Source organism: Phyllostomus hastatus, unplaced genomic scaffold, assembly GCF_019186645.2.
Source record: "Phyllostomus hastatus isolate PE091 unplaced genomic scaffold, TTU_PhHast_1.1 phas_scaffold_1066, whole genome shotgun sequence".
Lineage (NCBI taxonomy): Eukaryota > Metazoa > Chordata > Mammalia > Chiroptera > Phyllostomidae > Phyllostomus > Phyllostomus hastatus.
Genome location: NW_025334004.1, coordinates 15,978,606 through 15,990,261, shown reverse-complemented (window position 1 = coordinate 15,990,261; position 11,656 = coordinate 15,978,606). Strand labels below are relative to the sequence as shown.

Here is an 11,656-nt window from a genome sequence, read left to right as displayed (position 1 = left end):
TGTATGTGGGTGGGAGGGTCGTGGCAGAGGAGTTAGACTGTGGAAAAGTAATGTTAATAAAAGTATTGCTCAGGGCCATGTCTCTCAGATCCTTTATTAACTCAGAAATGTCACCACTGCATTTGTTTGGAGGAAAAAAAAAAAGGCATTAGAAGTCAGCTAATTTTTAAGCAACAGAACATGTCTTTTAATCATTTTTAACTACCTGGAGTTTGAGGGATAACTCTCAAGATAATTTCATAGTATTGAAATCTGTTTGAAGTGCCAGCAAAGAAGTCAACTCAGTTTTCTACCCTGGCCTCTCATTTTTGTTCCAGTCTTGAGAGTATAAAAGGTTTCTTCCCAGTGATGTTTTTTAGATGTGGAGCAAGAGGATCAATGGTACCAGGAAAAGAAGGAATTAGGAGACCATTCCACCATGTTCTATGACCCTTTTGATCTTTTTGCTTCTGCTTTTCCACCGCTTAGCAAACTTTGATGATAAGTATAGTAGTAGAGAAAATCTGTGAATTAGCCAGACCCAGGAATTTTCTGATCCAATTCAGGATCCAGGAGTTAGACTGAAATTTAATCCCTTCCTACCACTCCCAAAGGTAACATAAAGTGTCTTTGATGTTCATCATGGATCTTTATGAGCAGTACCAAACCCTCTGAATGCAGGGCCCCTGACCAGCAGGTCTGGTACACCAGGGAGTGAGGCATCAAAGGTGGGGGAGATGGCATGAGCAAAGGCATCTCTTCCTTGATCCTCTCCCTTCCACCTTCAAAGTTGCACCTAGTGCCTGTGTCCCCCATGTCATCTTTAAATCACACAGTTCATCAGTGACCTCAACATACCCAGAGATCTATCTTTATAGCTACCAAAAAAAATTGTGTGAAGTTTAATAATGCTGGTGACCCTCAATTGGCAAACGATATTACTATTTTTATAGTGAAAATATATCTTTCCCACAGATAAGATCTTGGAAAAGAAGCATAGAATACAGCTACATTCACCCTGACATGGTCCTCCAAGAGTTTACCCAGCTATTTAGCCTGTCTTAATCTTAACGCAAGATTAAGACAGATAATAGTTTTCCTTCAACTGTGTATACCTTCAAGTGAGACTCTTCCCAACCCTCCCACCTCCCCAAATTTCCCTTGTGTGCCACTCAGGTTATTATTATAGTAGCTATCACTTGATATAAGTGGCCCTGAGTCAAATTATCTTTTTCTTATTTTTCTCATTTTTTTAATCGTGAAGCTACTTGTTTTCCAATACTTCATAATACATAGGAATGATGTCTTAGTCTATCTCCAATGAACTGTTTACTCTCTTCCTTACACTCTGTTATAACTTGTGAATCCATGCCTTTCTATGAATGTTGGATATTGAAAATTCAAAGATCTACTGTGAGTGAAATTCATACCAAATGCAGGGATAGTACCCACCAGTAAAGATGGTCTCAGACTTTTTAAAGTCTGTCATTTGGCAGATACCATCCCATGATACCAAAGTACAAAGGCTTGGGTTTTGGAGGGCAGGTAACTAATCACGACTAAATTTGTTAAGCAAATTCTTTTGAAACTATAGATTATCAGCTGCCCATAGGTGTAAAATAAAGAATAAGAAATAACAAGCATTACTACAGGTAATTATCTTAGCTGAAATGCTTTCCTAGCCTAACTCCAAGCCACTGAAATAAGGTATTTTGAACCTGCACATACAAGTTTAAGATTTTTGTGAAGCTCCCAAATCTTTGATATAACAATAATTAGCATAAAGCTTGTGCAATCAAGCTGCTCTGAAAGGAACAAGTTTGAGTCTTTGGCAAGATGTTCCTCTTTTTAAAAAAGCAGTTTTGTCAGTATATATTATTTTCCCTCAGAGCTGTTTTCTTCCAGTTTGGAAAGTATTTAAAGCTGACTTTCATTCCAATAATTGTCCAGAGAGATAGTGACTTATTTTCAGTCACTAGGTACCAGGATGACTCAATCAACCACTTTTAGCCACCAATACACTCCGTCTGACACGGAAGCTTTCCATTTTTATAGTCTAAAAGAATCAGACTTACTGCTCCCTTCAACCTAGATAGAATTCTTCTGTGCTCAGAATGGGAGTAAGTTCTCAAAATAAACTCTAGGAAGGAAATTTATTCAGAAAAATAAATTCATGGATATCAAACAGTAGATGCAGTGAGTCAGTACCCAAAAGGACTTGATTTTAAGGAGTGAAAATAGCATGTTATCACAAATTTGAAAGACCACAGATAAGAATTATGTGGACTAATGAGAGTACTTAGGATGCTGAAATTGAACATTTGAATACTAATTAGTAGCTCTCAAGGCAAGCTTTATAAACCCATCGCCTTCCAATCAATAACTGCTTAAGCTAAGACTACAGAAAGCTTTCCTGGACCACTACATTCATAACAGAAGTTGTCCTCAAGAGTTCAGAATTCAATGTGAAGAATTTAGTAGGAGGAGAGGAAAGGAAAGGGAAAGGGAGGGAGGGTACAAAAGGGAGAGGAAAAGGGAGGGAAGGAGGGAAACGTCTTTACTACATTATTTCTTGTCCTTAACCAGATCAAAATTCTTGTGTTTAAAACGCTATTTGTTATAAAAGATTACTGATTACTAGGCTTGTTTACTTCATACTATAAATTATTCTATAGATTTAACCTAGGTTTTAAATTCCAAATAGTAGATCAAACACCTCAAAACCTGGGCATATTTAATTGGGGCCATATTCTGTGAGCTGAGAAAGATACTTTTTATTATCAAGGACTTTTGATAAAATTGAATAAAAAGAATTATGGAAGTGCAAGATTTTATAATTAATAAATATGTTAACATGCATTATAGATATGCATGTACTTTCATAGGACTGATGGCATAATAGGTTAAACCAGATTATATCTCGTAAATTACATAAACCACGTTTTGCAGTAGGTGAAATTTTAAATGAGTAAGGCTGTAAGCCACAGACCTTACTTACTTGCATCTTCTTTAGCATACTGAAATTTTTCTTTGTTGATTTTTGTTGCTGGATGCAGTGAATTGGGATGAAATGGGCTGTGGTCACAAACTGTGAAGGTGAGATTGCTTAAAATTGTACTAAACATGACATAATCATGGGTTTTCAGTTTAAATTGGGGAAACCGGGGAAGCCACTTGGGATTTGTGTTTGAATACAAGTTTTGGTGAATACAAATGACACAATTGATGTTTACAACTCTTTTTCTCTGATTCATTCACTCTGATGGAAATATGGCCGCAGCAGGGGTTAGGACTGAATCAGAACAGCTGAATTCTTTATCGACCCTGCCGCTAACTAGCTATGGGACTTTGGCAGATTCAGTGAAGTTCTGTGGTCTTAGTTTTCTCACGTTTGAGTTGTAGAGAGAAAGCTGATCTTTCTCAGCTCTGGGTTTCTCAGATTTTGGTTTCGGTATATTTTGGTAAACCTGAAATTACCAGTTTCCAATATTACTTAGTTCACAGAGACATAAAGTTACAGATAAAATTCCCTATAGAAACAACCATTATGGTGATTATGGAAGTACATTAAGGAAGATGTTCTAGGTGCTGAAGATGGAAAAGGTATATTTATTATCACATAGATTCAATCAGCACCAGCCCTGGGGGAATAATTCATTATATAGACGATTTTCTTCTTCCTCTTAGGGGCCCTCCCACAACATCTGAGTCCCAGTGTCCCAAGCCCAGGACTTCAGGCTAAGTCCCATCACCCCGCACTTGCCATTACAGGAAATGCTCCTGGCTACTCTGGTTATGGTCACTTTTACTGTCACCTTCTGGAACCCATGCCTTTGCCTGTGTTAACACTTAATGCTTACCACAGGACTCAATAAATGTGTTTTGAATGAATAAATGTGAGAATGAACAAATTAGTTACTTAATCACTAACTCAAAACATGAGAATTCCAAAGAGGTAAGAAGAGAGAGCGACAGTGTAGCAGTCTAATAGAGGAAGGGACAGGGGAATGTGAATGGCAGCTAGAAGTTTCACTGTGCCCTTCAAATTACTGATAAATTGCTCACTTTACCCATCTTTAAATAAAAATAAATGATAAAACATAAACTAAATATAGTCAATACAAGCAAAGAGTCTAGTGAATTTAATGGCATGGTGAATAAAGAGTGAATAACCCCCACCCCCTCCAGGCAAAATCCCGTTTTTAAAAATGCCTTGCACTGCTGGTGGCAGTGTAAAATACTATAGCCACTAAAATAGTGCAAAAAAATAGTATGGTGTTTCTTCCAAAAAAATTAAACAAAATTACCACATTGTGAGGCAATAAACTATACACATATATACATGTATATGTGTATATGTGTGTGAGTGTGTATATGTATACACACACACACGAATACATATGTCTCTGCCTCTCCCACCCCCCAGTTCCTGGAACAGCGCTCCTGAAACCCTAGTAGGTTCCTAGCTGATAAGAGCACTAGGACCATCCCTAGTTTAAATTTCAGTCTTTGATCCTAGTGTCTGACACTGGGCTCCTAAATCCCTTGGAATGTTCTGGGTGATAAGAGTGTCTTTCCTTCTAATGAGGTGACTCTGGGTGGGTCCAGGATGCCTCCTGGATGGGGACTACTCAGCAGAAAAACCAAGCTTGGAATTTTCAGCCTCACTCCTACCACCCCCGCTTCTCTGGAGAGGGGCTGAAAATACAGTCAATGATTGATAATGCCTACCTGAGGAAACCTCCATAAAATCCCAATAGTATGGGAACTGGATAGCTTCCAGGACGGTGATCATGTGCACGGACTGGGAGGATGATTCACCTCAAGTCCATGGGGACAGAAGCTCTTGGGCTCAGGACCCTCCCAGAGCTCGCCCTCTGTATCCCTTCATCTTGCTGTTCATCTGTGTCTTTTATCATATCCTTTGATAAACTGGTAAACACGTTTCCCAGAGTTCTGTGAGCTGCTCTCGCAAATAAATCCAAGGGGAAGAGGGCCATAGGAACCTCTAATTTGCAGCCAAAAGGACAGAAGTTGTGGATAACCTGGGGGCCTACTGCTTGTGATTGGTATCTGAGGTAGAGGCCAGTCTTGTGGGACTGGGCCTTACCCTGTCAGAGCTGATGCTACCTAGGTGGATGATGTCAGAATTGAGTTAAATTGTAGGACAGCCAGCTGATGTCACAGAGAATTGCTTGGTGTGGGAAAAAATGCACACATTTGGTGACCAAAAGTGTTAGAAGTAGTGTGAAAGTAAAGGAGAGACACACAGGAGGAAAAAGTGTTTTGTTTTCCTAATACACACAATCCCCGTAGTGGAATACGCAATTCCACTTCTTAGTATATACCCAAAAGAATTGAAATCAGGGACTCAGATATTTGTACACCAAAGCTCACAGCAACATTATTCACATAACCAAAAGGTGGAAACAACCCAGATATCCATCAACAGATTAATGGATAAACAAAATGTTGTAACATACATATAATGGAATGTTACTCATCCTTACAAGGTATGAAGTCTGATCTAGTTTACAATGTGGATGAATCTTGACAAACATCATGGTTAGTGAAGTAAGTAAACTGGACACAAAAGGACAAATATTGTCTGACTCCACTTATATGAGGTACCTAGAGTGGTTAAATTAATAGAAATACAAAGTGGAATAGTGGTTATCTGGTGCCAGGGAAAGAGGAGACTAGAGAGTTTTTGCTTAATGGGTAGGTTTTTGGTTTGGGGTAATGAAAACGTTCTGGAGTTGGATGGTGATGTGGTGACGGTTACATGTACTTAATGCTGCAGAAATATACACTTAAAATGGTTAAAATGGCTGAGATACTATCAACATCTAAAAAAAAATCTCCAGGGAAGAATATTCTTTGGCATAACTGATATCCACACTCAACAGCTTCTCTGAGGGTGAAGCTGTTCCTCAAATCTAATCTAAACTTTTCAGCTGTATGTTTTACCTTATGGTTGCTTCTGTTACTGGGCCAAGGAATCATAGGAATATTCATGAAAGATATGCTTCCTTTCTGAATGATGTGGCCAGCTCTCCTAGAAGTGGTGCCTTTTAAGTTGCTTTGTTCACAATGGTATGGGTTTTAACAGGTTTATCTTTTCTGCCCTTTACCCAGTCCTCTTGTGAGAGGCAGTGTGATTTGCAGTCTGTGTAGCCGGGGAAGGGAGTAAAAGCAAGGCCAGTTCATGAAAATCAACCGTAACTTCAGCTTGAGGAAAACAAAGCAGATGGTGCATCAAGGAGTAAATATACATTGGGCTTCATGCAAATAACACTAATTCAATTAACACTGCTAACTGTGCTATAAATCAGTAGTACAAACTCAGGAAAAGATAAAGAACTGTGAATCTTTTCAGGGATAATATAAAAACATAAATAAGTTGCACTTATCTGAAAAGCTAAGAACAATGTTTTATTTTGCCCCATTTATTCATTTTATGTGCCTACATGTGTCTTGTCTCACACTCCTCTTCAACATCACTGCTGCTGCCTGAGCTCAGGTCTGGCCTGGATGCCTGCCTGCAGGAGCTTCCCGACTGGCCTCCTGGCTTCTGGACTTGCACACCCCTTTCCCTATGCCATCTCATTTCCCACGCCCTTCTGTTCTCCACACTGCTGCCAGGTTGATCTTTCTAAAGATTTTAAGATCTTTCAGTGACACCCAATCCTTGTCAGGATAAAATCCAAACTCTTCACCAAATCACTCATACATACCTTCCCAGCTTCATGTTGTGCCATTTCTCAGCCCACGCCCCGCATACAAGCCTTCTCACATTATGTACTTTCAGTTCCCATGACAGGCCAGGCTCCTCTCCTTATCATCTTGCTCGTGGCTTCTGCCTACAAAAACACACCGGTGCTTGTGCACACACACTGACACACATACACACCTTCTCCTTCTGTCTAAATCCTGCTCCCAGCCTCAGGCTAAGACTGAGGGTCAAACTCCCTACTCCCTCACCCCACTGGTCCACATACTCCTTTCCTCCTCTGTCCTAGGTCTTATACAGCTAGAGTTAGATGCCTCTCCTTTTCCAAAGCACCCTGTAGGTACCACCTGGAGCTATTTGAGAGCAAGGACTGGGTCTTTGATCTTTGTATTCCCAGTAACCCACAAAAGGCTTAGCAGATTTTCAGAGGGTTCAGTCAGAGGTAACAAGCTAAGGAAAGTACTCAGGGAGTTCTGAGAAGGTTGAGTCAAGGAAAACTTTATGGGGGAAAAGAAGTGATGTTTGAGCTATATTTTATTGTCTTTTATTGTGAGCTATAAGATTGTCTATTCAATCTTGATAGAATCTTCTTTCTTGCTTTTCAATCAACAGCTAATTTTGTAAAAAATATTCTGACTACAGGAGACAGGTAGACTATGAGTAATTTAGTGATAAATTTATGATTGAGAAGTTTTTTAACATCTGATTAAAGGGGTTTCTTGACAGACTTCCAAAGCACAATGAGTTGTTACTTTCCAATCTTGTTGCTGTGCATTGAGTCATAAAGAAGGAAGTATAGGGCAACAGTTAAAAGAATGGACAGTGGAGTCGGATATACCAGGATTTAAATCTCAACTCTGTCCTTCTAAGCTACATTAAGAACAATTGTACTAAGTTTTCTCATATGTAAAATGGGGCAACAATACCTACCCCATTCAATGTGATGACACAAATAAAGTGTTTGCTGTGGAATTTGGCAGATAGTCACACTTGGCAGAGTGGGAGTGAAATGGTGATGCCGGTGCTGATGACTTAAAAACAAGGATGGAAGCAGGTGGCAGGGACAGAATAAGAAAGCTGCTTGATGAGGGAACTTTACTCGTATCTTTCATTTAGCCACATTTCCTCAAATTTTGCTCCAGTAGAACAATGGTGTTCTGTGAGCTGGTCTAAGGTGTTTCACAGGTAAAATTAAAATTAGGGTGCTCTTTTCCAAATTCATAGAAAAAATAAAATAAGAAGTAGAGAGCTTCCAGCTATAATTTTTCTCTATACAGGTACTCTTCTTAAAAGTGTCTTAATGGATGACAGATGGAATGAATAGGTAGCATATGAATATTATGAGAAAACATCAGTAAACTGATGAATTCAAATGTTTATTCAATATTTAACAACAATTTGTTTTTATTAAAAGGGATATTTTTGGTAAAGACTTTCAAACATGTAGTTTCACCACACTTTTGCTGGTATTATTGTTCCTTGTTCATATGACAAAATTAAATATGGCTTGATTTCATGCTGTTCCACAAAAAACACCAAGTCAATACCCACATGCAGAAGCACATAGTCTGTTATTGCCAGCATCCTGTTGTCTGAAGCTTCAGAGTCCTGGTTATTAGAGCCCCTTTAAGACTTTACTGAAATACTCATAGAGTGTCCAACCGCTCATCTCCTAATGCACTTTTACATCAGGAGAGGACTGCATTACAAATATAGAATTTTTTTTTAAAAAGGCCAAAGTCTTGGTTGCTACACACTTGTTCTTTATGGTACATACTCTGAATAAATTAGTACATCTATACCCCCTCCTGGAGTTAGTGTAAATGAGGACATCCCAAAGAGTGGGAGTTAGAAGACATGGAAAACATGTCCTGCTTAGCCCATGCTCAACACCAGTCACCCTCAAGAAGGGAGAACCACGCTGTTCACAGCTGAGGCTTAAACAGGCAGCAGCTGAAACTTTGAAAGACGCAAATGGTTAAATCTTGATTCATCTTCTCAGAAATCCTCTGAGGCTCAGAGCAACTTCCTTATTGCTTATTCTTGATAAGTAGATGAGTCTAGCACATTCCTAAGTGTTGAGTGGCACGGCTGATCCCTGAGGACTGCAAGAAGCCAGTCTGCTGAATGGCTTTAGGCTCACGGTGCGGCTCAGTATATTTAGTCCATGTTCGTTCTAGTAAGTCTGCTATGTTTATTTGGAGGCATGGTAGAAAAGGATTTGGAAACCACCTTACCCAGACACAAAACAACTGGCTCAAAGAACATGGCATGAATTTGGAAACTCAAGTCCAGCTTTTCCAGGTGGTCCCAGACTACTGAGGGCTGGATGAACATTTCTGTTTGAGTCAAGTTTGATTTTTGCCACTAATGCTTCACATTCAAAGACCTACCATAATCATAAATTTAATTATTTGTATTTTTGTTAATTGCTTGTCTTGAGTGTTGGCTTTATTGCTGTGAAGTGAATCTGAGCTGTTAACAAAAATTAGGAATAACAATCTCTCATTTTAAGGCTTCTATAAATCCAGACCACAGTTGGATTTATAAGGAAAAGTTGATGGTTAGCTTTAGTTTTAAAAAAGGAGAATACAAAACCCTCTTGGAAAAATTTCCTAGGAAACTCTTTCTTATAATAGCTATGCAAGCCCTGGTATTGCTAAATATACCATAAACAAATCCTTACCTCCATAAACTCTTTTCTACACTGATAAAAGCATTTGATAAAGTTCAACATGGATTTATACTGAAAAAGTAAATCACTAGTTAAAAAGAAACTGCTTTACCTAATAGAGGATTTAACTTTTTTTTCTAATTTACATGTATGACTCAATTAAACTTTCTTCAAATAAAGTCTGTACTTTAACTGGTATGTAACTGTTACAATTTTTATAGAAACACTAAATATCTTATTCACAGGCAGTTTTGATGATAATAGTTTGTCTCCACATTCAGAACTGAATATAGTTAAAACCTCAACAAATAACATAAAGATGAAGACCAGTATTAACTTCCTGTATACAGCCACATTTGTTATTCAAGAAGTCAATTGCCTAGCCTACCTCAGTTATAGCTACAACAAAACATAAAGCAAGTTTGATTCTGAGGACCCTGAAAAAGAGCTCTAACATATAAGACATTAGTCACTGCTTAATGTTGCTATTGATGTGAAATTCTTATACTGGGTTCATTTTTTCTTTTCCAAAAACACTGATTTTTCTAGTGACTTTTAACATTAGAAAGGCTATCTTAGTTCTTAATAACCCTCAGAGAACTGGCTGACATAGTTAGGCAACTAACTAAAAATATAATCAGAAGGTTGTATCCTTGTCCCATGTTTCTAAAGGGTTAAAGTGCAGGGACTGTTTACAACCTGTTACATAAGGCACCCTATTCCACTTTTTTTTAAAAAGAAACTTTTTCTTTGGTTTCTTGTAATTTTTCAGTGAGTCTATCCTTTGTTTCTTCCATTTTCTCTGTGAGAAGTTCCTTTGTCTCTTCCATCCTGTCCTGTAGATACTCCTTAACAGGAGGTGGTGTTGACATGTAGCCGTGACTATGCAAATACTTTACAGTGAAGGAGATTCCCCCTAAAGTCACAGTATATCGGGCAGGTGTTGCAATCTTAAACAAGGCATATGCTGTTAGTGCACTTCCACTCTGGGAATTTTTCAGAATGTTTACCACACTGTCAGGTAATCCAATAAGTTCTAGAAAAGGAACAACATTCACTCCTTTTATGGCTGAATAATAAAATGTTCCAAACCAAACACCAGAAGTTATTAGATGTACTGGAATCAAAACTTTTCCATATTGTCTAAATGTTTTCTTAAATCATTGATAAAGACTAATAGATTTGTCTTGTAAAGGATCAGGTTCTTCTTTTTTTTTCTGAAGGAGTTCCTGGAGATGTAGCATTAGATGACACAACCCTCTTGGAGAAAATATCTTGCTCCCACTGTTTAAGGTGAGTAAACCCCAGTTGGGGTAAATGAGCATTGAGTGGCTTCCTTCCCTTTGCAGTGCACGGGGCAGCAGATAAGTGCAGCTATTGTTTTTGAGCACCCTGCACCAAAACTACTCTGGATTCAGCTCTATACAAAAGTAATGGTCCCTTTATATATTGACAGTGTCCAAAAAGATCAGTTTTATGTGCTTTGCATGTCCTATGTGCCCGTCGGAATACAGTCCTTGGTACATTCCATTGCATTTTGAAGAATGGTGACAGAGGATGGACTTCAGCTTCTCTTAGGATGTTAAGACTGCCGCTGCTTCCCGCCTCAGAGGCCAGACCACAGCTTCTCAGATGCCACAACGGTGTCACTCAACAAAGTGACCCCGCCGAATGTCGAGGATTTAACTTTTAAAACTGTGATAAATACAAGGTGAAATGTTGAAAACTTTTTCTTTAAAATGGCTGCCTGCTATTATCACTTCTAATTATTTTTGTACTGAATAATTATGTAATTCTTGCTACAAAGTGTAATAAGGCAAAAAAGAGAAAATGTATAAGGATTGGAAAGAAAAAATAAAACATTATGTGCAGATGATATGATTGTGTATGCAGAAAATCCAAAAGAACATACAAATAAATTATTCAAAATGATATGTGAATATAGCAAGATAATTACCCATAAGGTCAGTATATAGAAATAATTTATTAAACTCCTATTAGAAAATGAAATTTTAAAAGACACTTCCAATGGAATAAAAAACCTAGGAGAGACATAAAACCTCTACACAGAAAACTAAGAAATGTATAAACTATAAAAATATGGAACACATAAACCATGTGTTTATTAAACATAAAACCATATAAAGTATAAATATCAAAACATAAGAACAGTATGTTTATAAAGCACATAAACTATAACATGCATGCAACTAAAAAGCATTCCAAGAAATTACAGACCTAAATAAATGGAGGCATAGACAGGGCTCACG

At 38.1% G+C, this 11,656-nt stretch overlaps 1 pseudogene; it reads right to left on the bottom strand.

The window, feature by feature from the left end:
- Window positions 1-10,102: 10,102 nt before the first annotated feature.
- Window positions 10,103-10,960, bottom strand: LOC123829088 (annotated as a pseudogene).
- Window positions 10,961-11,656: the final 696 nt, after the last annotated feature.